Source organism: Rhinolophus sinicus, chromosome 1 (assembly GCF_057876585.1).
Source record: "Rhinolophus sinicus isolate RSI-liver-muscle chromosome 1, RSI-T2T, whole genome shotgun sequence".
NCBI classification, from domain to species: Eukaryota; Metazoa; Chordata; class Mammalia; order Chiroptera; family Rhinolophidae; genus Rhinolophus; species Rhinolophus sinicus.
Genome location: NC_142501.1, coordinates 122,666,224 through 122,692,865, shown reverse-complemented (window position 1 = coordinate 122,692,865; position 26,642 = coordinate 122,666,224). Strand labels below are relative to the sequence as shown.

The following is a 26,642-nucleotide window of genomic DNA, read 5'->3' as shown; positions in this document are numbered from 1 at the left end:
TCTCCTTTAACGAGTCGTGCGCTTGCCTGGCAGCTGCAGGGTACTTCGCCTTCTGTCACCCACGAGTCCTTTCCGGACTCGCGCGGCCGGGTCCCACCCGCCGAGGGTCACCCGCCCAGCAGAAGGCTCAGGGTGTACGCAGAAGTGAATCCTTTTTTTTTCCCCCCCCTTTTCTTTTTAAATCTTAGAGCCTCACTTTTGCAGTGTTCTTGGGCATGCCATGATTTGGATAGGTGTGGAATCTGAATCTCATTTTCCTAAGGGACTTCCAGTTTTAAGAGAAGCATGCAAAGAAGACAGCAATGTTAATCATTTTTTGCTGTTTTCTTTTGAACAGAGGGAGCCGCAAGCACTAAGATAGTTATGTGTTTAAGGCTAAACTTTTTTGAAAATTACATTTTCTTTCATACTCATAGCTGACTTTGATCCTTTAGAAGAAAAAAAAAAAAAGGATGAACTCTTTCAAAAGAAACTGATGCTTTTGACTACACAACGCCCCCAAATTGTGGTTCTCGGATAGTTTCTCTAGACGCATTTTGATTTTGAAGTTCAAGGTCTCTAAGCGTTGTTCAGTGAAGCAATGAGAAATTTGTTGCTACATTAAAGATAAAGCAGAAGGTGATATTTCCTGATTGTGCTTAAATCGTAGTAGTAGAGAATCTCGGTTTTTTTGTTTTTTTGTTTTTTGTTTTTTGGCTGAGTAGAATTGCCTTGGTTCTATTAAAGAACCAGCTGATAGAAGTTATTTCAGGTGAAGGGCTTCAGTCAATGCAAAGCTAAAAGCACTGACATCATTTTCTGACCTGAGTGCTTCTTTTAGTCATGGTGAAAAAGGTGAGTCTATGTACAGTATTTGAAAATAAAATGATTTTGCACATATATATATATATATATATATATATATATATATATATATATATATATTTCACCTTATTCACATTTACCAATGCATTTTCATATCTTCTGGCCAGTTTTACATCCTCACTGTGGTCTGTCAGAATCACATTCTCCACAAAAAAATACAAAAATACAAATGTTCAACCCTTATGTGATTCCAATGCACCTGGAATTATTTGAAAGGAATCAAAATTTTATGAGGAAACTCTTTTTAAAAAAATGTATCAGTAAAGTATTCTTTAAAGGAATATTACAATGTGTCTTTTTAAAAATGACCTTCCTTGGTTTTCATTAATTGCCTTTGATTGAAGTTAGGTTATATGCATATCTTACTTTCAAACTATTGGTGAAAGTATGTACGTCTTGGCAAGAACTCAACCACTGTAAGTAGGCCTTATTAGAAGCCTAAATTTGTATATTGGTACATTCAAAATATGGTTATCAAGTTGAGTTTAATACATGTTTTCCTCTGACTCAAATAGTTGAGTTATAAGTCTTATAAAAATAGGTTAAAATGTGTTTTTAATCCAAGCTCCCACTTTTTTTGTTATGCTTTTATCCTGATAGATGAACAAATAAGATGAGTCTCACTTGAGTAGATTTTTTTTTCCTAGACAAGCTTTCTAAAAATTGGCAAAGTTAGGGAACTTCTTAGTACCCTTGACTTAATTGGGATAATTCAGTACTCATACCACGTTAATCCTATTAAGATGTTATTTCCTGTCCAGGGAGGATAAATTAAGGTACAACTCAGATTATTTTAGATGGACAACTTTGTATATAATGTAAGCAATGGAGGCTGGAAAAAAGTCTCATTTATCCAAAAATACATATATTGGGTACCAGTAGTGTTGAAAGCCCATTGAGGCAGTGTATTGAGGAAAACTGTATAAATTATACATGGTATCTGATGTTGGGGAGTTTACAGATTATAAAAAGTGATTAATTTCTTCTTTACTTTCTCTCATTTTAAAAAACAAACATTCATGTGGGAAAAAATTAAAATTAGATCCTTTTCTTACCACACACAAAAATTAAAGTTCAGATAGACTGAAAACCTAAATAAGAAAAACAGAATTTAAAAAATATTCCAAGGAAATATAGAATATCTTCATGACCTTAATGTAAGGAAGGATTTCTTAAAGCATTAAAATGCACAATCCATAGAGGAAAGGATAAATTGGATCATATTAAAATAAAAATATGTATGACAAAAACTTCATAGCAGAAAAAGGTGAAGATATTTCTAAGGCATGTACTTGACAGGATTAATGTTCAGAATGCATTAATAATATGTATAAAGAATTTAATAATTTACATATGAAGAATTTCATAAGTAAAAGGTGGGTAAGGATACACACATATGAAGTAAAAGAATAGTTACTACTATTAATAGGAAGGCTACTTACCAACTTTAAAAAAAGTGATTTCCTTTTGGAGAGAAGCAAAGAAGGAAGGAGGGGAATAGGAAGGAGTCCAGAAGGGGTGTCAACTCTATAAAAAGATCAGAGGCAATTATGGCAAGATGTTAACACTTTCTGTTCTTTGCATTTTTTAATAAGCTTGTTGCAATTATCTAACATCCATTCCTAGTCCAAAAACAAACAAAAAAACCCCCCAAAAAACCCAAAATGACACATTTCTTTTTCTTTGTAATAATAGTTTTTGTGAGATGGTGTTCACATATGATGGCAAAGTAATACTGTTCCTCAGTATTTTTCATGTATAGTGTTTGAATTTGTTAAATGAAGTTGCATGATGTTCACAGCAGAGATTTCCCTAGTTTAGTGTCTCCTTCTTGTAAATTTATTTGTTTTCTGAGTAGATCTAGTGGGAAGAGAAACATGTTTGAAACTATGAATACACATAAGAGCATTCATTCTTATATGATGAAATCACTTAAAATGTTTTTTTTTAAGTGAGCTACTTAAAAACTCTCCACACCATTATAGCAATACTTTTGAAAAATCTAATAGTCTTGGGCCCAGCATGCAAGATTTATTATTCAGGCATGTCTAATTTTGTTGTGCAGAGTAAGTATTAGGAATTGGTATTTTAGAAGTATACCTGTGGTCTCATTTTCTTTTTATATGGCAGGAGTTCATACAATGTTTATTTCTACCATTGCTACTTTTTAGTAACAAAAGTTTTATTTACTTGTAACCTCCATAGGAACTATTCATACCATGGCAGCACTGAAATGATGTAACATTTCATTTGCTTTGAGACCCTATGTTTATATTAGATCAACTAGCATCAGGAAGCAACAAGGTTGTTTTGCTTACTCATGTGTGAACCCAGTGAGGGGGGTTATATACCAAGTGAGTCACATCCTGGGCAAAGCCAACACAATCAGGTCAAAATAAAGATCAGAAAGTTATACAAAGAGATGCATCACTCTTCGGGTACATATGGATACACTGCTAGTTTTGCCAAAGTAATCTGGAATTTCCAAAACTTTCTACAACTCCCTATTGACAACAAAATTACAGCCCATGTCTCTTCTTTGGCAACTGAGGCTCCTGTAACCTCATTATATTTTTGTTTCCAAATACTACCAAACAAACTCTGTATCTTTTAGCTGCCAGTCAATATTATGTGTAATATGTTTATTAATGAGTGGTCTATACTTGCTTGTCTCTCTTTTTTCCTTCCTATACCAATTACAATGTAACAGAAAACCAAGCTAAAACAGAAGTTTATTTTTCTTGTGACAAGAAGTCTGTAGGTAAAGAGTTGCTAGGATTTTCTCAGGGGTTCAATGATGGTCGAGTACTGCAGTTCATTTGACCTTCACTTCATAGTTGTAAAATGGCTGCCACAACTTCAAGTATCATCTTCATGCTGGGTTCAAAGGTGAGAAGGTAGGCAGCAAGTGTAATCTTCATGAGACTTGTCAAAGAGGTGTACTTTCCAAAATATCCCACCAAAGGATTGTCCCTTACATTTCATTAGCCAGAACTTTGACACAGTTGAGGGACTAGGCCCACATTTCCACATTAAAAGGAACCTGCTCAACGCTTAAATAAAACTGGAGTCCTGTTTAGCAAGAAAGAAATGGTGGAATGGCTTTTTCTCAGGCAGTAAACACCGTCTAACTCATGTTTTAGTTTGCTTCTCAGCACCTGTAAATCAGCTTCTCCCTATCACTCTGTGAAACACCTTTGACTAACATTGTCGGTGACTTTTAGACTTTTTTGTCTAATGAATATTGTTTATTTTCTAACTTACTAGAGCTTTTTGCGGGGCTCAATGATACCCTCCCTAAAATTTACTCATTGAACTATCCACTCATCACTTACTGTGTATCAGGCTCTCTGCTAAGTGAAGAGAACACAGAGATGAATCATGCAGAGTCTCAGCCCTACAAGTTCTCAGTCTAGTGAGTCTAGTGAAGGAAACAGGTGAGCAAGTAAGTAGGAAAGAATCTTAGAGATGCTGCGATAGAATGGGAGAAACTAGGGTACAAGAAAGGAGCAGGCACTTATATAACTCAGGTGCCATGCCTCTATTTAGGGAAGAAAAAGGGTGGTATAGCCATTAACAGAAACAATCTTACTATTGCCTTGTTGGTTGGCTCTTTGCCTCCCATCCCCAGAAAAATATAGACCTCTATAGAAAATGGGGAGTAGGATAGGGACCGGGGGACTGTTCTCTCCCCTTCCATTGGCCTGACAAATATACATAGAATTCTGAAGAATAGCCAACCTCTTTTCTTTTCTTTTCTTTTTTCTTTTCTTTTCTTTTCTTTTCTTTTCTTTTCTTTTCTTTTCTTTTCTTTTCTTTTCTTTTCTCTTCTCTTCTCTTCTCTTCTCTTCTCTTTCTTTCTTTCTTTCTTTCTTTCTTTCTTTCTTTCTTTCTTTCTTTCTTTCTTTCTTTCTTTCTTTCTTTTTTTTTTTTTTACCTTAGATAATCCAAGTCATACAGAATTTACCCAGTATAGAGATTCTGGAGTGACTTCCCTGGTTTATTTACTTCATCCTGTGTTCTGTTGAAGGTACCTGGTCTCACTGATAGACCCTGAGTAAACCATTTCTCTACTCTCTTAGATGTCAGAACGTAACTACTCAGGATGGCAGGAAGGACACATTTGGGGGTGATGCAAGCTTATCTACTGGGTTGTAGAATTGGATTGTGGGAGAAGGAAAGGCATGACAGGGAGAGAAATGAGGCTGGAGAGGTGGGTAAGGACCAGCTCATGCCATGCTAAAGGGCTTGAAGACATTTGTAAGGTATAGGCTCACCAACTCTCAGTTCACTACACACTTGGTGTTTCAGTAATTTTTTCACATTGCTCTAAAACCAAAGTAATACCTCACAGCTTCATTCATTAAATAACTAGGTCCAAACGACACAATAGTGGTAGTTTGTGTGGTATCTAGTAGACGTTGCTGCATTTCCCTCAAACATTTACAATGTCTTACAGCAAATCTGTGAGTTCACTGGGGTGCCCTAGGGTGACTCAGTGCACAGTTTGGAAATCATGGTCTAGGTTACTGAAACTTTTTTATTTAGCAAATTAAATATTCAGTTTTTTATTTTAGAAAGATTACTCTTTCAGTGGGTTGGAGGCTTAATTGGAGTAAAGGCATGATGGGAGGTATGGCAGGCATTTAGGAGGTAAGTGATCAGAATGTAAAATGAGGCATACTAATGAGAATGCTGTGGGAACTAAAATATGTTATGGAGGTGGAATGGATAGGATTTCCTTATCTATTAGTTTTGGGAGAGAGAGAAAGAATGATTCCTAGATAGTAGAGTTGACTTAAAGGATACATGATAGTATGAATATAGGAAAAACATGTCATAGCATGTTGAGTTTGAGATGTCTCTAAGGACAAAATGGATATATGGCATTGGACCTCAGGAGCAAATCTGGAAAAGAAAAATGAATTGATAAATTATCAACGTATAGAGTTGATAACACGAGAATAGATAAGCTTGCTCAGGATGAGTGTAGACAAGAAGAAGCATTCTCATGTTTAAAGAGTCAACAGAGGAAGCGGATCCTGCAAAGGACCTGGAGAGGTGTCATGACGCTCGTGTAAGGCAATGTGTTTCAGTGAAGTTAGGACTCTTCCCCTACTGTTGTTCTGTTCTATAGACATCCGGGTCTTTCTTTTTTCTGTGGTGGGGCCCCCTGAGTAGAGCCTCCTAGGGGCAGCATCACAAAGAGCTCCGCAGGGGCTCCATTCTGTCAGGGAGACAGTGGGGATTGGGGACAGTGGGTGAGGAGCTAGGGAAAGATGAGTAGCACACAGAAAGGGAGGTGCTGTGCAGTGGCAAGGAGCTGCCTTTTCTGGGCCGCCAGGAGAGGAACACCATTTTTATGGCCATGTTTTGAGAAAAATAAGGTAATGGTCTGTTTGCAGTATCAAATGCAATATATTAATAAAGTAAGGAGGGGAGAAAGTCCGTGGAATCTGACAAGCAGGAAGGTCTTGGTGATTTTTTTTTTTCTTCAGTGAAGGAGGCAGAAGCCTAAGGAACTCAGGGAAAAGCAAGGGAGACAGTTATGTAAACAAATAATAACAATGTAATGTGATAAGATATAAGGTTTTCTATCAGGCGGGGTAACTTTCTCCTGCCTCTATCATTCACTAACTACTACTTAACCAGTGCGGTTTCTGACTCTTCTGAACCATCTGTCCCCAGGTTTCCATTCTAGTTCCTTTCTTCTATCTGCCTGCTCCTCCTGAGTGATTTTATCTGCTAGTAGGACTAACCAGCCACCTTAGACCCATGATTTCCCAATCTGTATTTCTAGTTCCCTGACTTTCTGAGCTTGAGTTCTACGTTTCCAAAAATGTGGGCACATGCTCGGCATTCAGTCAAAGAACTAATTTAAAAGTTTGTCCTAAAACACTGGTGACATAGGAGTAGATTCAGATACCAAGTCACTGCATTTGATGTAGTGAATAGGTAAGGAAATGTTGCCCACCAGATTTGTTATCAAACTGCAATAATTAACTGAAAACCAGGTGAGTTTCAGCGTGGGAGTTGGGTTAGATTCAGCTAGTCACAGTGAAGAACAGTAGATTAAATACAAATTTGCAAATCAGACTACGTTCTGCTGTTAACTTTGGGCAATTTAGCTAATTCTCTGTGCCTTCATTTCACACTAGTGAGTAATTCAAAATACATTACTCACAGTTATGCTTTCTGTTTTTATTTATGTATTTTAATGACGTTTAGGTCTTTGATCCATTTTGAGTTAATTTTTGTGTATGATGTAAGTTAGATATCCAAATTCATTCTTTTGCATGTGGATATATAGTTGTACCAGAATAATTTGTTGAAAAGACTATTTTTTTTCCCTATCGAATTGTTGGTAACTTTGTCAAATGCTAATTGGCCACATATGTATGGGCTTTCAATTCTATTCCATTGATCTCTATGTCTATCCTTATGCCAGTACAACTGTAATTCCAGAACAGTAAAGTGAATTCCATTGAAGAAATTTTTATCCTCAAAGTACTTGATAATTCAAGAAACTTGTGTGGGTCTGGATTTTCTTTCATACACTTATGAAAAAGAATTCATTACATCAAAGTCATCCATCTAAAGCAACAAAATTATATGCATAAATCTAAATTTAAATGTTCACCTGCAGGGACCTTTTATATAACTCTACTTTTATATTGATGATGTGGGTTTTGGCAATCTCTCTGTGTATTCTATGAAGCAGTTAAAAAGTCAATTATGAATGGAGGCATTCATTTTCTTATTGTTAGAATGCTTACTATTAATCTAATTTAGGAGCTAGCATTCAACTTCAAGCAAAATCCTTCAAATTGTTAATTTTATAAAAATATTTGTCATATCCTGTGAACTTAGACAAAGGATTTAAAATTCCTCTACTCTATATGTGAGAATTCTCAGAAATGAAAATCTCTCAACTCTAGGACAATAGAATCTCTTGATTCAATTATAGTCTCTGTATTTCTGTTATTAACATAATAGAAAAAAGTTTTTTAAATATTTAGCAAGGTGAAGCTCTCACCTTATGAAGGGAAAACATAATTTTCTTGGACTACCATGGACAGTTGTATTTGTTTTTTAGCTCATAAAGAAAGATTTTTTTCCCCCTAAGTAAACAGATCACACACTCTTTTCTGGTCTTAACAAAGGGGAGCCCTGGACACAGTGTTTCTGTTGAGATCCCTTTTTAACTTGTGCATGGATTCCCTGTTATCTCTGAAAAGAATTTTTATTTTTCTGATTGTTTACACAGTGCTAAGTCTTTGGGGAAAAAAATGCCTGCTTCCTGTGTTTTAATGGTCATGCTTAAGAGCTATGTGATGGTTAATGTCATGTGTCAACCTGATGGCTAAGAGATGCCCAGATAGCCAGTAAAACATATTTCTGGGTGTGTCTGTGAGGGTGTTTCTGGAGATTAGCATTTCAATCAGTAGACTGGGCAAAGAAGACCTCCTTCTCCAATGTGTGAAAGGGGCATTATCCAATCCATTGAGGGCCTGATAGAACAAAAATGCAGAGGGAGGACCTACGTCTCTATTTGAACTGGGACATCCACCTTTGCCTGCCCTCAGACTTTGGGGTTCCTCGTTCTTGGGCAGAAGTGGGACTAACACCATTGGCTGCCCAGGTTCTTAGGCTTTTGGGCTTGGACTGGAATTATACTACCAGCTTTCCTAGACCTCTGGCTTCCAGATGACAGATCGTGGAACTTCTCAGCCTCCATAACCTCAGGAGCCAACACTTCAGAATAAATCTCTATCTATAAATCTCTATATTTCCTATTGATTCTGTGTCTCTGAAGAGCCCTGACTAATACACACTGTTCTGTGGCAGGCAACCCAGGATAAGAGAAGGCACACTTGGCTAAACCTTGATAAACCCGAGCAGTTCTGGTGAGTCTTAGTTTCACAGTTTTTAGAAATTCAAGTTTATCTCTTCACCAAGTGGTTTACAGGTGTGAAGACTTGATTTTTTCATAACCAAGTGTATAAAGATTTCATTTTTGAATCACAAAACTCAATGGTTATTCATCGAGGGTTGGTTCCATCTCACCAAAGAATCATATGCAGTGGGTGTTCCCCTTTCTGATGGGTATTGCTCAGAAGTGTCAGATCAGAATTATTTAGTGAATATATAACTGAAACAAAAAAAAAGAGATACAGTTAGGGGATTTTTAAATAGCATTTTAAATTCTTATTTCAAAAACATTTCTGCTTAAATTGTTGAGCGTTCATATTACATTATGTTGAGGAATACTGACCAATTTCTGCCAAACTCATGATCAACATCACTCATCTCTTTGTAGTTGTTCTGTGCCCCCGCCCCCACATTTTTTGTTTTTGCTTTTTTTCATTTTACTGCTGTTTCAGATTGATGTTACAATATTCAGTTTATTAAGTGTGTTAGAGGAAGCAAAACCATCTAACTTGAATCTAGTCATGAGGGGACACCAGACAACTTGACATTTAAGGACAATTTATAACATACCTGGCCTGTCTTCTTCAGAAATACCAGTCATAATATGTAAGACACAGAAAGAGAGGCAGACTCAGGAACTCTTACAGATTAAAGAAGACTAAAAGACATGACAATTAAATGCAAATCATAATCTTGGGTTGTTTTTTGTAAGGAAGGCCCTTATTGGAACAATTGGTGAAATCTCAGTAAGGTCTATAGATTAAGACCTAAACTTAATCGTGTTGTATCAATGTTAAGATCCTAACTTTGATAATTTCACTGTGGTTATCTAATAAAGTTCCTCAATTTTAGGAAACACACTGAAGTATTTAGGGGTGTGGGGACAGAGCCAGGAGTGCAGTTTCCAGGCTCTTGACCTGACGTGGAAAGGTGTTGGCTCAGATAGTAAATGGCCATCAACTGTGATTGGATGGCCATCAGCAGTGGCTAGTTGCCCTTCAGCTGTAACCAGTGAGCCACTGGCCACTAATACAACTGCTGTGGCTACGCTAGCAGCAAGTGGGGGCTAGCAAAAAGATGGTGGCTGGCAAGCGCGGATTGCAGAGAAGTGGACAGCAGGTTGCAGATAGTGTGGCTCCTGCTTCCTGTGTCTGTAATCCAGCTGCCAGCAAGACTATAGTGGTATGACTCCCCTATCTATGGCTCCGTGGGTGTTCCTTTTTGGCCTCACCATGTCCTGCGTTCTTATGTGGGGAGTGGGCGCTGAGACCCCGCGTGCCACCCTGCATGACAAGGGGATATCACATCTGCAATTTACTCTTCAACAGGGCAGAAAAAATTAAATATTGAGAGAAAGAAAGAAAAGGATAAAGTCAGTGTAGTACCATATTAACATTTGGGGAATCTGGTTGGATTCTTTGTGCTATTCTAGCAAATTTTATTTGTCTGAAATTATGTAAAAAAAAAATCTTTAGTGGAAGATTTTTGAAGTTTCCAAGTTGTTAAAAATGTTTAACCTATACAGTACAAAAGAATTGTTTTGTAATAATAAAGGGGGGAGAAGCATAGCCTAATGGCTAAGAAAGCATTCTAGAGAAAGATGCCTGGATTTGAATCCTTGCTCCGTCACTTACTAGCTGTGTGTATGAGTAACTTACTAAACTTCTAAGTTTCCATATCTGTGAAAGAGGGATGATAATCATGGAGCCTACTTCACAAGGTTGTTTTAAATTTAAATAAGTAAATATTTGCAAAGTACTTGGAACAGTGTCTGACACAAAGTGTTGTACAAGTGTTTGTTAAATTAATAAATCTGCAAAAAAGCACTTCAGCCTTAGTGGTATACAAATAATCTTTAGGAACAGCAGTATTTTAAAACGTTTTAAATTTTAATAAGTTTTTATAGAAACAACTGATTTTGATTTTTGTTAGTCTCTTCTTTGACCAACTTGGGATCCCTGTCGTGTCTCTTGATATTCTCTTGTACTAATTTTTAGTTGGCTTCATGTTAGAAACCTGTAAAATTTGCTAATTTTTACAAATATTTAATATACTTCTTTCATTTTCATCATTATTTTCAATTATCAAATACATTTATTTAGCATTATAAAGATGGATTTCTGACATAAGGAGTATACAAATTAGAAGGGGGGATTAAGTAAGTACAAAGATGGCTACAATATAATGTGAGGTTTGGTGAAGGAAAAAGTGCTAGATGGTTTACAGGAGGGAAAGATTATATCTAGTTGGAGGAAATGGGAAAGGTTTCATAGAGGACTAGAGCACTATATGAGGCTGAAGGAGGCACAAAGCTTTAATAGGCAAAGGGAGGTCTAGGCAGAAGGGTGAGCAAAACCAAGGCATAGAGACAGGGAACAGCAGGTGGTACCTTGGGCAAGTTATTTGAAATTTAAATAGATATAAATTTTAAAGCATTGTAAGCCTTACATTCCTTACCCATAAAACAAGCATAACAATAATACCTATCTTACAGAGTAGATGAGAGATAAATGTAGTGCTTATGTCTGACAGTAAATGCTCATTAAATGTTATTATTTTTGGTACACCTTTTTTGGAACTTAGGTTATATGTAGGGAAACAGGTACATGGAAGGTATTGAATTAATACTGAATGTTAGGAATAGAGATAGAAAGGAGGAGACAAAGTTGAGAGACATTGTGAAGGTAGAATCTGCGACTTTGTGAAAAACCAAAGGTAAGAAATAACTGAAGAGGTACCTGAGATGATGCCAGGATTTCAACTTGAACTGCTAGAAGAGTGGTAGTGTTCTTAAAGGGCTATGGGGACAAGAAACTAACTTTTACCATACCTCATAAACCCTGGACACTGAGCTAGAGCTTTATTCATGTTATCTCATATTTGAAAAATATTCTTTTGGCGGGATCATGCTTTCAATACCCAAGAATACTTGCTATATACTTTGTAATACTACCATATCTATCTTTTTCAAACACGGTCTTATTTGAGCTTGCTTAAAATAATATATACCTATAGCTCTTAATACCTAAGGTAGTGATTATATGCCTTCAAAAATTCTAAGGATGCAATGGTTAACTATCACCCGAGTGAACAGTTCATTGAGTACCAGCTCTTTATGAGGCACAGTTGCCTTAATGATTAAGTTGACTTGAATTTAAGGTTTCAATCCATTTTATTGGAAGTATCTGCAAAGAGAGAGCTATTGCTGGGGCATTGGTCTGTGCCCCCCATACCTGAAATTTTATTGGAACTGTGGAAATGGAGGACAGGGGTTTCACCCTTATAGCCTTCATTCTGCCCTCATTGGGAACACCTGGAGGCCACTAGGAAGTACTGTGACAGTGAATGTCGCTTCTCCTGAATTTTATACAGAATTATTGATCACTGGGGAATTTACATAGCATGTCTGTATAACATTTTTGGAAGTGAAAAAAATATATTCATGTATTTTCCAGTAGGTCTATGAATTAGGTAAGGCAAATATTATTAATTCTATAGAGAAGGAAATAGAGGAACGTGTACTCCAAGCCAGGCAATATTCAGTGTTCTTCCTTCTCTGTCTGCCTGTCTTGTTGAGCTCATTCAACACTGATTTCCTCTCTCTCTCTCTATCTCTCTCAGTTCCTAAGCTAATTGATGCATCTCACCCAGGTAGTCCACAGCTGAGGAATTGAGTCTCCTTTTGGCAGCTATTTATTTTATTTATTCTTTTGAAGCAAATGAAAGGAGGAAAGCTGTTCTGATTTTTTAAAAGTCAGTTTTAAGGTGAGTCCAAAAAGATAGGCTGGACCACCAATTTATCTGCACATTCACTATATAGATGGCATAGCCAACAAATAACTGGCTCAAACTGCTTCTGTGAAAACATCATGGAAAATAAAAGGCCATGGCTCCCTTACTAACAGTGGTGTGGTCAGGAAATGGACTATGAAGTAGAACTCATCTTGGAGAAGTTTCCCGAGTGTACCGAAGAAAGTTAAAATACATGCTGCCTTTGACCCCCCACCATTTCCAGCTGGTCCAAGATTCTATTGGGCTGCACACAGTTGAAATCACCAATACTATTAGTGAATAATACTTTCCTACTAATGAGATAAGCAATGATTAAGATTTTAGTTCTGTATTATTTGGCAAAGCCGTAAAAATGACTTCCACACACAAAGGAGAGGTTCATGAAGAAAAAACTATATTTTTAATAATTTTGATTGAACCCACTAGGTAGTGTATCAGTATATTACCTTTAGTCTTCCTTTACCTTTCTTTCTTTTTTATTTTAATTGAAGTTTATTGGGGTGACAATTGTTAGTAAAGTTACATAGATTTCAGGTGTACAATTCTGTATTACATCATCTATAAATCCCCTTGTGTGTTCACCACCCAGAATCAGTTCTCCTTCCATCACCATATATTTGATCCCCTTTACCCTCATTTACCACCTCCCTCCCCCCTTACCCTCTGGAAACCACTAAACTATTGTCTGTGTCTATGAGTCTCTGTTTCTCATCTGTTTTTCCTGTTTGTTTGTTTTTTGTTTTCGGTTTATATACCACATATCAGTGGAATCACATGGTTCTCTGCTTTTTCTGTCTGACTTATTTCGCTCAGCATTACTCTCTCAAGATCCATCCATGTTGTCACAAATGTTCCTATATCATCTTTTCTTACCGCCGAATAGTATTCCATTATGTATATATACCACAACTTCTTTATCCATTTGTCTATTGAAGGACATTTTGGTTGTGTCCATGTCTTGGCCACCGTAAATAAAGCTGCAATGAACATTGGAGCACATGTGTCTTTATGTATAAGTGTTTTCAGATTTTTGGGGTAGATACCCAGGAGGGGGATTGCCAGGTCATATGGTAATTCTATTCTTAATTTTTTGAGGAACCTCCACACTGCCTTCCATAACGGCTGCACCAGTCTGCATTCCTACCAACAGTATATGAGGGTTCCTTTTTCTCCACAGCCTCTCCAACATTTGTCTTGTTGATGACAGCCATTCTAACTGGGGTGAGGTGATATCTCATTGTGGTTTTTATTTGCATTTCTCTGATGATTAGTGATGTTGAGCATTTTTTCATATGTCTATGTGCCATTTGTATGTCCTCTTTGGAGAAATGTCTCTTCATGTCCTATGCCCATTTTTCAATTGGGTTGTTTGTTTTTTTGTTGTTGAGTTGCATGAGTTCCTTGTATATTTTGGATATTAGCCCCTTATCGGAGGCACTGTTTCTAAAAATTTTCTCCCATTCAGTTGATTTTCTCTTTATTTTGTCGATGGTTTCTTATGCTGTGCAGAAGCTTTTAAGGTTGATATAGTCCCATTCGTTTATTTTAGCTTTTACTTTCTACCTTTTTTCTTAAACCATGTCTGTACAATTAAAAATAAAATGGAGATAATTATCTGACTAATTGCACAAAATTTTCCAAATAAGTGACACAATTTAAAGAATGATGGAAAAAAACTTGATATTCTAATATACCTTTCTCAATTTTCTTATTTTGTCAGTAAACCCAGCTTAATGGTCAGCTGTGGAAGCAGAATAGTGTTTGGTGTCATGCTGGTATTGGCCTGCTAAACTGATTGTGTGTTCTATGCCATTGAGTCAGCGCTGTCTCTTGGCGACTGTATGAAAGAGCAATGCCCAGTGTCCTGTCCTCAGCAGCCCTGCTCAGCTCCCGTAGACTCCACGCCTGTGGCTTCTTTTATGGAGCCAGTCCATCTCATGTCTGATCTTCCTCTTCTCTTGCTGCCGTCTATTTTTTCAGCATTATTGTCCTTTCCAAAGAAACCTGCCTTCTCATGATGTGCCCGAAATAGGACAGTTTTGTGATTTTTGCCTCCAGTGATGTTTCAGGCTTAATTTGCTCTAGGATCCACTTGTTCATCTTTCTGGCGGTTCAGGGTATCCGTAGATTTCTCCTCCAACACCATATTTCAAATGAATCCATTGTGTTTTTTTTTGAAATCTGCCTTCTTCACTGTCCAACTTTCACATCCACACACAGTTAATTGGGAATACAAGGGTGTGTGTTGATGGTCTTAACCTTGATCTCTAATGACACATCTTTGCTCTTTGTGATCTTTCCTAATTCTTCCATTGCTGCTTTTCTGAGTATCAGTCTTCTCTTGATTTCTTGGCTGCAGTCTCCATCTGAACTGATGACTGAACCAAGGTAGGCAAAATCTTTAACCAGTTCAATGTCTTTATTGTCTATGTTAAAGTAGTGTATTTCTTCTGTAGTCATGATTTGTACCTTCTTGATATTCAGATGCCGTCCTACGTTAGCACTTTATTCTTTTACTTTTATCAGAAATCATTTCAAATTATTGCTACTTTCTGCCAGTAAGATGGTGTCATCTGCATATCTTAGGTCTTGATATTTCTCCCACCAATTTTTATTCCTGTTTCCTCTGAGTCTAGCCTAGTTTTTCATATAATATGTTCTACATACAAATTAAACAAATTGGAATAAAATGCACCCTTGTCTGACACCTTTGCCTATGGGAAACCATTACATCTCTCCATATTGTATCCTGACAGTGGCTTCCTGTCCACAATACAGGTCACCATCAGGGCAATCAAGTACCGAGGCACATTCATTTCTTTCAGAACTTTTCATGATCATCTCTCAAAGGTTTTACTGAAGTCTGTAAAACATAGCCTGACCTTCTGAAATTCTCTGGAGCACTCCAGTATCCAAATGTTCACAACCAGATCTGAAATGCCCCTGACCTTTCTGAATCCAGCTTGAACATCCAGCATTTCTTGCTCCATATAAGGTAGAAGACTTTGTTGCATCACCTCAAGCATCATGTTACTTGTGTGGGAAATTAGGGCAATGATCCTATAGTTACTGCACTCCTTGGCATCTCCTTTCTCGAAGATTGAGATTTATATTGAATGTTTCCAGTAAGCCATTGTTTTGTCTTCCATATTTGTTGACATATTCTTGTGTGGATTTTTACAGATACAGTCTCTGTGGCTTAAAATAATTTTATCGGTATTCTACCACCCCTTGTAATTTACTTCCTCCCAATACTTTCAGGGCAGCTTTCACATCACTTTCAAGAATCACAGTTTCTTCCTCATAGGAATCTTCTTCAAAAGTATCTGCCATGGCTTGGCCTGGTGGCTCAGGTGGTTGGAGTTCCATGTTCCTAATGCCAATGCTCCTAACTCCGAAGGCTGTTGGTTCGATTCCCACATGGCCAGTGAGCTCTTAACCACAAGGTTGCTGGTTCAACTCTTTGACTCCTATAAGGGATGGTGAGCTGTCCCTCCTGTAACTAACAATGCAACTGGATCTGGAGCTGAGCTGTGCCCTAAACATTAGGATTGGATTTCCCTTTTATTTCTTGAATCTTTTGATAGAGATGTTTTGTTTTTCCTTTTTTTTGTTCTTGTTTATCTCCTTACATTAATTATTGTAATAGTTCTCTTTATCTGTACATGGTGGCCATTGAAAAACTGCATTCAGGATTCTAACCCTGCTTTTGTCACCATTTGCCTCTCACCTGTCTCTAACAATTTTTAGTGTTCAGTCATCCATCTCTATTTTTCTTTCCTTTTTAAAAAATGTTTTTTTCAGTTAGAGTTGACATTCAATATTATTTTATATTAGTGTCAGGTGTACAGCATAGTGGTTAGACATTTATATAATGTATTCAATTATACAATTTATATCATTTATTTGATTAGTCTAGTACCCAACTAGCACTATACATAGTTGTTGCAACATTATTAACTATATTCTCTATACTATACTTTATAGCCCCATGACTCTTTTGTAACTACCAATTTGTATTCCTTAATCCCTTCATTTTCTTTCCTTTCCATTTCCAGCGTTTGTCCATCTGGTGATGTCCATGTATACAGTTGTCCATTCAGTTGTTTGAAGCATGTGTTTGTGATGGACAAGTTAATGGCTTCACAAAAATCCACGAGCCAGTCTCCTGCTTCATTTCTGACCTCTAGTCCAAATTTTCTGACATTTGATTCTGCTTTATTTCCTACTTTTGAGTTCCGGTCACCTATAATTATCAGCATGTTTTGTTTTGGTATGTGATTAATTTCTTCTTGGATACTATTCATACAAGTTTTCAATTTCGTTTGCTTCAACCTCTGTAGTTGGAGCATAAACTTGAATGATGATTATGATTGATTTTATTAATTGATGGATGGATATGATTGATATTATTCGGTTAGACCTTGCATTATAGCCCCTGTCTGTGCTACATCTTGTCTCAGCATTGAAGCCGTTCCATTTTTCTGAGTTTGTCATTTCCGGAGTAGAACACTAGAGTCGGCTGACTGAAAATGTCCCATTCCAGTCCACTTTAGTTCTCTAACACCAAGCATTGCAACATTTAGATGTTCCATTTCTGGCTGTACAATTTCCAGTTTACCGTGTTTCATGCTTCTTATGTTGCATGTTCCGATTGTGCTCATCATACTGCATCGTACTTTCATTTTGCCTCTGTGAACATCAGAGCTAGACATCCTTTTGACTTTGGCCTAGTTGCTTCATTAGCAACACTGCTATACGTACTTGTTCTCTGCTCTTCCCCAGTAGCTGAATGCTTCCAACCTGGAAATCTCATCTTTCAGCACTATCTCATATTTCGTTTTGGTCTGTCTAATCATAGGATTTTCAAGGTAAAAGAAAAGATTTTAAAAAAAGAAAGAAAGAAAATGCAGCAGTGGTTTACCATTGCCTTCTGCTGTGCAGTGTATGGGTCCAAACCACTTGTGCTGGGGTCCGTGGTGTCACAATCACCAAATGCCTACAACATGTAAGCACCCCTGTGGGTAAACTGATAACTGACCCTCTGTCAACAGTTTTGAGTGGGAATGATATACTTAAGGTGAGTAGGAAATATCATTTAAGCTTGAAACTGGTTGAAAGGGTGCAACTTCCCTTTACTACAAATCAGTTTTAAAATGTGACTTAATTGACTTTGAAAATCGGTCTCATAGTTCTTTTCTTGCCCTTTGTGACACCTGGCGTAGCATTCTCTTTTAACTTGTTTCCTGGTGCCACAATCTTTCGTTTATTGAAAGGTAATTTCTCTAACTCACTGAATTTCTTTTTAAATTTTAACTAACTGGATTTTTCATTTTTAACAGCTTAGCCACCATCCTTCTGAAACACAGTCATTGAAAAGCATTAAGGTCATGCATAATGGTGTTAATGGGAATCCTGTGAGTTGCCTATTCTGTTGGTATAATGCTGGAGGGAGATTATCTGGAAGCATTGGATCCATGGTACCTGGAAAGTCTATAAATCAACGTGGCCCATCTTGTCATGTTTGTTAAGTCAGGTAGATCCCATTGGTACAGATGTCCTTCTCTCTTCTGAAGAAGGATATAAAATATATACGCCACTAATCTGCACAGGTCAGCACTCTGATAGGGCACATTCTTGGAAAAGGTAAAGTTGCAGCTCAATTGTGTGTGATATAGAAAAAAAGGGAGCAAAATATACAGTCTTTTTAAATTTTAGCAATTTTAAAGACCTAGGTACTACTGAAGCTGCAAGAATCGTTTGCCTTAGGTTATCCTGAATTTTAAGGAAAGATAATGTATGTTGCTATAATTAATCCAGTGGGCTTAATTTGGTTTTAAAAACTGGGTGTAGATATTAAGGCCTAAGATGAGATAAGTCACAAAGATTTGGATGACAAGTCATACTCTTTATTTTTGTAAGTGGGCATTTTGCATAAAAGCATTGTAGTTAAAATTTGAGATTCCATTCAATAGATTTAATATTTATATGTTCTTTTGAAGTATTTTCAAGTGAAGAGACAAAAAAGAGGCAAAGCTAATGAAGTATGAAAATGGCCATTTATTTTATTAAAAATATTAACAACGGAACCAGGCTTGAAGACTGAATTTTAAAACAAACAATGGTACTTACATAGACAAGTTTGTTTTTTTTTCATACAATGAGTTAATATTCTTTTCTGAATTAGTTTTTCTCATCTACTGTTTCTCATCATCTCATTATCTTTTTAAAAGTTAAAATGTTAGTATGAGGACTGAAGTGAGGAAAAGAGATGGGAGAAAAGGATATTTACATGAATAGAAGTGTTCCTAATATTATTTTAAGCAAGAGAGTAAATATTGAATGAAGGGATGGTGAGGTACCTAGCTGCAGTCTGTTCTAACTGAATAATCACAAGAACAATAGCAGAGGAAAGAATACTCATTTTGGTACTCAGGGAAGAAAAACCAGTGCCTGATAGTTTTTGCTCATATTAACAGGTACATAAAATATAAATATGAACTTCTGGCATTATATATGAAGGTAGCATCATAAAATGAAATAAAACTCATTATATGTTCTTTATAAGTGCTTCTTGTTGTTGTTGTTGTTTTTTTTTTTTTTCCCAAATTCAGATTTTTCAAGTGTGCACTTCTAAAAACCTGTTGAAAGCAGAGGGGTACAAGTAGGTGTGAATTCACAGCGGTTTAATGTCCCTTTGTTTGCAAGGAACTCGCTAATTGGTTCCAAAGGCAAGTTCTTATGAAGCAACAGGAACTCAAAATGCTCATTGAATTAAAGCACTTTGCAAACCAACTTCTATGAATCAGGATACAGAGCAATGAATGACTTTAATATTTTAAATACAGAATTGTCAAGTGGAAACCAGCAAATCTTTGAGGAGAGAAGAGGAAAAAAAGAGGTCTGACACCATAAAAGGTGTCAGGAAATACACAATGGGAAAGATTTTTATATAGAATATTTATAGGAATGTAACATCTTGGACAACAGTGCTAGGGATTTTTAGGAGTTAAGTCACAAATCATACTTTTTTCTTCTTTAACTTCTCTTTCCTCAACGTGGGTTATAAATATGCTGCGAAATGTGCATTTTAAGTGGCATGGCACACATGTGGGCTTTTTAGGCTAATCCCAGGGAGAATCCAGGGCGGATTTAGCAATGAACTACAATGCACAGGGAATAAGAATGTTACAGTAGCTTTTTTTCCTAATGCCCTTTTGCAATAACAAAATGTTAGTCACAAATAATTGCACTATAGGTTAGTACAAAGAAAGGGATTGCATATATGTATTTAATAATACCTGAAAATAAAAATAGAGAAGGCAAGTACAATTCAGATGACCTTGGGAATGTTATACAAGTACATCATGAAGATTATAGAGCAAAGCACTGGACAAAGAGTTTGAAACAAGAAAAGTTTCTCAACTCATAAGATCAAAAACTTTATTTTCCTCTAAAAGGAAACATCAGAAATAGTTATCTTCCTGAAACAGAACGTTCTAAACGGGAGTTGGGGAAAAAAAGTACTTTAATACAGGATGCAATCTGAAATTCTGCTCAATCTTGCTGTATTTTGTAGTTTTCCAATATGCTTTAAAGGTAGAAAATAGAAGAAGGTAAGAAATGGCAAAGGAAATTTTCTGATTTTAATAAAATGAATCAGGAAATAGAAAAATGTCACATTGTGCCTTTATTATTCTTCATAAAGGTTATGACTGAAGAGCTTTTCTACATCAGAGTCTCTGTGGCGCAATCGGTTAGCGCGTTCGGCTGTTAACCGAAAGGTTGGTGGTTCGAGCCCACCCAGGGACGGAAGCCTTTTTACGGCATTGTTACCGGTAGTTTTGCAGAAATCTCGAGTTCAGGTCTCCAAGCTGCGCTGCGGTTGATTTCCGTGGGCAGGAGAAGAGAAACCACGGATCTCACTTCGCGGTCCACACGGCAGGCGGCTCCAGCTTCCGTCTCTCCGGGGACCCGTCAGCCCACCGCTTCCTCCTCCTGGCGGCCAGGTGGGCTCTTCCTGCTCTCTGCGGGAGGCTTGTGTGGATCCAGCGCCTTAAATCCCATGCCTCCTTTCACTTCCATTCCCTCAGTTCCCAAATTCCGGCCGCTCCGTGCTCAAAGAGGCTCTCGTTCTCCTCGCCGGTCCGTTGTCTGCCTCGCCAGGCTCGAGCCGGCGGGCTCGGGCTCCGAGCGGCCCCGGAGCGTCCCACGCGGGGAGGGCGGTCCCGGTGGGCCTGGCTCTGCTTCAGGACGCCCGAAATGTCAGAGGTCGACTGAACGTAGGTGTTTAAAGAGTGTGGATTTCAGGCTGTAACTTGATTTAAAACTCGTACAACATTTTGTCTGTTCCCCGTCATTGTAAACATATAGTCCCGTTACTAACTTAAGCGTTGTCTATTCCTGGTATATTGGCAAATTCAGAAATGTTTATCATAAAGCCTTTGTGTGGACACTATTGTAAGAACATTTATGTTATATTTTACTTTGTCTACTAAAGTGCTAGAATTTTATAGAGAATGGAATAAACCTGCAAAATTTCCCATTTATTCAGAAAGTGAGAAAACTTTTTTTTACAACTGTGTATGTGATTGTTAAACTTAAAAAAAATTATGAGAAATATGAAAGGTGAAAGTGCTAACATATTTGGCTTCGACATTTTATAAGCATATTACCATGTATTTTACAAAAGGCCAACTCTCTCAGAAGGGTTACCTTGTACTTTATTCTCTAAATACATGCTTCCTTTGAGGAGTAATCATAGTTTCATCATAATAATTATTGTTTTAGGTATAGATTACAGAAATTTGAAGATGGTTGTGGAGAAAAGTGATATGTCTTGTTCCTGCAACTATATAGTTACGCTCTTCTTTATATTTTCTCCCAGGTTCACATATTAATGAAGGCTAACATTTATTGAGTACTTGCTACTTGCCGTGCTTTTATGGATGAATGTGTGTGGTCCTCACAACAGCCTTTGAGGTAAGTCTTATTGTTGCCATTGTTCAGATGAGCCAACTGAAGTGCCCTATGCAATTGAATAATTTGCCTGAAGTCACAGTTTGTCCCTAACATGTTACAGATTTGAACCCAGTAAGTTAGGTTCCATGTTCTTCACGCGGTCTAGCCAAAAATTCTTTCCTCTGAAGTATAATAGAACTACTTGATTAGTTAATTTAAAACCAAAGGTGATGTTTCAATTGGTTTGTGAAGTTTCATTAATATTTTGCTCCAAATCTCATGAAGGAAAAAAAAAAAGCACTGAACATTTGTGGAATGCTAAAGGGCATTGTTAAATTATGCGTTATTGTGCTGCTTGATTTTATTGAAGTGAAAACTGTATGGGAACTTGAAATCTAAATGTGAAATGCGTTTTTGGGATACAATTTGATAGCATAGCTATAGAGAAGACAAGATTAGAAAGTAAGGCAGTTTGGAACAACCCAAGCAAAATATGGAAGAGGAATAGATTCAAGCAATAGAGTCTAATTATTCCTGGACCCCAGGTTGATGTTTGACAATTGAGCCTGCAGCGCATGCAGACCCCAATTTCAGGACAGCTTTGTGAGATAGCACCAGGGTTTGCACTTGACAGGTGCGAGGTGGCAGTTTTAAATTTGATCCTAAATTTCTAAATATGTTCTACTTCACCCGATTGGGGGATTTAATAGGGTTTAGAGGCCAGAAAATAAAAAGGGAGAATTAAATGAGCATGGAATTGTGGCAAGGAGTGCGAAATTGCCCTCTAATATAAGTAGTTCATAGGTGGGCAATGCTTAGCACATTTCCTTGTACATAGCTGTTGCATATGCTCGGTGGAAAACATTTTGAAAATATTGCTTAAATATTTGTGGATGCATTGGCTTTGTAACATTTTAATGTGTATTGGTTATAAATGTTGCAGTCAATGCTATTTCTGAGGAGCATTATTTTGTTCTTAGTTTCTTGGATCAGCCAAGCCAAATTCATGTTGAGATCATTTTCAGCATTAATTAAAGACTGAAAGGCATTTAAAAGGCTATGTTGAGCATCTGAGTATATAAATATGTTTCTAATATTGCTAATAAAGAGTTGTACACTTAAACTTCATATATATAATCAGAGGAAAATTCAGTGAAGTTATACAATAAAGAGTGAACCAATCCCTAGCTTTGCAAACATATTGGAGAAGGTAATATTCATATAATTTGTAATAATTAATAATTTAAAATATTTTAAATAATGCAGCATTTTTTTTAGTTCTTGGAGGTTGGGAGGAAGCCGCATAGTTAAAATGTCTGTGTTTTCACTTTTAACACATATGACTGATGTCATATGATAGAAGATTTAGGGTGAAAAAAAAAGCCCAAAGAAACACAATCACCCTGTTTCTGCATACAGGATGCATCAAAATGAATAATGCCGACATGAATTTTAACTTTATTTCTCTGAATTTTGGTGGATGTGAGGCCTAAACTGTTTAACTTATAGCTACATTCGGTAGAGCAAGGATAAATTGATGGTAGAATATAATACATTTAATTAGAAAATAGTTTAAGAAGTTTAATCCTTTTAAATAATTAAGAATGTTAATTTTATTAACTGCAGCATTTACTTTAAAGTTTTTTAGGTTGAGCCCCTTTGGTACTACCAGTACATTCTGTTTTTACATATTGAAAATAAGTGTTGAACTTACAAGAATTATGTAAGAATAAACTATATCTGTAAAACCATAGTAAATACCTTTGATTTAAGTTTTCATAGCTTAAATTTTTAAGAAAAGTCATTAAAATTTTGATTGTTTAGCATTTAGATTACAAAATATAGTTTAGGCATTCATAACCTAAAGAAAACTCTTAAAATATAATTTTAAAGGAAACTATTAGACATAAGTACATACAGAAATGTGCACAAATCATTAGGAGTACAACTGAATAAATTTTTACAAAGTAAACACACCTTTGTAAGTAACACCTAGATCAATAAATAAAACAATATCGATAGCCCAGAAACCACCCTGGTGTCCTTCTCCCAATCACCAAAACATAACTTTTAAACTGTAAACATGGATTATTAGGTTAAAATTTAAGTTGTCATAGATCAGGACTGAAAAATAAATTTATTACCAAATCCTTCAGGCGACTATTTACACGATGATTAGGAGAAATAATAGAAATTGAAAATCAATTTTCCATGCCTGCTCACTTATGACCTAACCACCTATGATAAGCTTGGTAAGAATAAATTTGTGCTATTAAGTCAGAAAATATGAGAAATTTACTATTTATTTATAGTATTTGATTTTGTCAGTAAGCAAATAAAAAGCATTCCTACTCTCACCCACTAGAAAACATGAAACAGACAATCTTCTAGAAATTATGTGGCATTTAATTCAATTTTTATTTTTGAAAATAAATTTTAAAACCAAGATGAGATTTGAGATTAAAAGATGCAGTAAGACAAGATTACTCAATAGCCCCCCAAATAATATATTCTAAAATCTTAAGAATTATAAGTTCTCTACTGGAAGAAAATAGTGTCCTGTGATTTCAAAACTATAAATAACTGTAAAGGAAAATCTAGATCTGTATGAAAAAAACCTACATGTAAAGTTGTGAAAAGTCCAGTTTTTAATACCATTGAGGAAAGGCATCCTAGAAAGGTCAGCAGATAAGAATCTAGAGCAAAGTTTTACTTCCTTTTTTCAAACAAATTTTTTTGTTGTTATTATTAAAGTAGTGTATGCCTAAGGTTATAATAATACATATCTGTATAACCACACTCATCACAAAGGTAAAGATTGATGAGTTTGATTACATCAAAATCAAGAGATTACATTCATCAAAAGACACTATTAAAGGGATGAAATGGCAAGCCAAGAATTGTAATTCAAAAAACCAACACTGTGATCATATATAAATTGTTTTTTAAAAAGAAAAAGAAGAGGAAGAGAAATAGGAATAGAAAGAGGAAGAGAAAGAAGGGAAATACCTAATAGAAAACTGAGCAGTAGATGTAAACAGGAAATCTAAGAGGCCAATAAACATATGAAAAGATGCTAAATTTCATTTGTAATCAGAATGTAAATTACATCTGGGGTGTGTCACCATTACATAGGCACTAGATTGGCATTATGAACTGTCTCTATCCCTTTCTGTCCAAATGGATTCAATTCCCTTAAAAACACGCATTGTGTTTGCTTCAAATTGTAATTAGACCATTTGGTAAAAGCCATACCTACACTTCTTTCTGAAACAGGGTTGTGAAGCTGCTCTGGGCCAACTTCCTTATGATCTTAGAAGCCCTGGTGGCTAGTTGAGAGGTTATATGAGGCACGCCCTTAGGATTTATACAGGATTTTTGGTCAGCTGAATGGCTCTAGGTCCATCGCTTAAAATCTTCTTGAGCTTTCAACAAAGTGTCTTACCATCCCCACCCTTGATCTGAACTTTATACTAAGACATGTTTTAATTTCAGTGTACTGGATTTGATCCCCCCCACCCCCAGTCTGTTTCTTACCTTGAAAGGCTTTTGTCATCTGGAGGAACAACATTGCTTTTAAACCCAATAAATCCTTGTTCCTTTATATTTCCTCTAAATTCTGCTTGAAAACTGTATACTTCCTTTTCTTCTCTTATCTTATTCTTCATGTACTTTTTCACAGGCAGCTAAAAACAAAAACAAAACAAAAACAGTTGGCACTTTCAACAGTTTGCCTATAAATATCCTCCGCCAGACCCTGGAGTTCCTTAGGTACCTTTTCTATTTCCCGCCTTCCTAAGTTTCACCATGGTGCTGTGCGTGTGTTTGTACCACATACAGTTCCTACATAGTATTACTCAGGTCCCCTTTCCTTCAGTCTCCAAAAGCAAATTCATCGCTGTCTCTCAAGTCTTCCCTAATGGTCTCTTTCAGGAGCGCCATCTTCTGTCTACCACCTGGTCCCAAAGCTAATGTCACATGTTTTAGTTTCTTGTTAAGGCAGACATCATTTTTCAGATTCCAGGTTTTAGTTTTTTTAGTTATCTACTATTTTATAATAAACCACTATAAAACTCAGTGGCTGAAAAAACAACCGTTTTTATTATGTTTCTTGATTCCATGAATTGACTGGGGCTCAGCTAAGCATTGCCTTTACTGGTGTTACTTGGAGTCTCTGATGTGGTTGGAGTCAGATTGGGGCTGGGACTAGATGGCACCTCAGTACTCCTCCACGTGGCCTCGTTCTCTACGTGATACCTCATCCTTCAGGGCCTCTAAACAGGGCTTCTCTCTTTAGCAGGATAGCCTGGTTTTCTTTAAGTGGGAGCTCAGAGCTCCAAGGGAGAGGGAGTGGAAGATGCTATGCTTTCTTAGTGCCCGGGCACAGAAATCTCTGAATGTTACTTCCTCTGCATCCTATTGGTCGAAGCAATTATAAGCTGTGCCCAGATTCACAAGGAGGGGATGCCAACTCCACCTGCTGATAAGAATAGAGACACATACGTTAAGGTGGTTGCAGAATCATTTGTCGTCTTCTGTGAGGGCTTACTTCCACACCAATCTTCCTATCTCTTACTTTCACAGCCCCATACTAACCAGCCAAGACCCTCACCACTGCCATGATTCTGTGTATATTCTTACCTTGGCCTATTTCTCTCTCCATGCAGAGATACCACCTGAAACTCTGCCCATTGGAAGGCTTTGCCCTCACTGCTGCCTTTCAGGGTCACTCTTGAGTAGGGCAATAGTGTAATTGCTATCCATTTTTGGTTTGCACCCACATACTGAACTGACCCAGTTGTGACTATATTCATTAAGCCTTTTTCCTCCCACTCCGCAGTTTGGTCTAGATGTTGGCTGAGGGAGAGGCACGGGGCAACACTGGGGTTTAGGCCACTTGATCATGTGGTTTATTTACCTCCTTTGACCCTGACCCATATGTATCATTTCCATCTTACAATACATTGCTGCTGGGCCTGCAAAACCTCATGACATTGTAGGAATTAGCTCAGAATGGGCATTGCTGGTCTCACAATCACTCGATGACCTGTGGTCAGGCACTCTATTGGCAGAGTCCAGGAGCATGTTCAAAG

The 26,642-nt window shown here is 36.9% G+C and overlaps 1 long non-coding RNA gene and 1 other non-coding gene across 3 annotated transcripts in view; both read left to right on the top strand.

Annotated features, from left to right (window-relative positions):
* Positions 1-19,884: 19,884 nt before the first annotated feature.
* Positions 19,885-26,642, top strand: part of LOC141568443 (uncharacterized) — a 177,981-nt gene continuing 171,223 nt past the window's right edge. The window contains exons 1-2 of one of the 2 annotated variants that reach the window (XR_012491567.2): positions 19,885-20,597; positions 21,476-21,570. This is a non-coding gene — a long non-coding RNA (uncharacterized LOC141568443). Of the gene's footprint in view, positions 20,598-20,632; positions 20,871-21,475; positions 21,571-26,642 lie in introns of those variants that run through there. The other variant, XR_016022034.1, reaches the window with a different exon arrangement.
* On the top strand, positions 20,327-20,400 carry TRNAN-GUU (transfer RNA asparagine (anticodon GUU)). Its single transcript has one exon. It is a non-coding gene; the product is annotated as a tRNA-Asn (tRNA).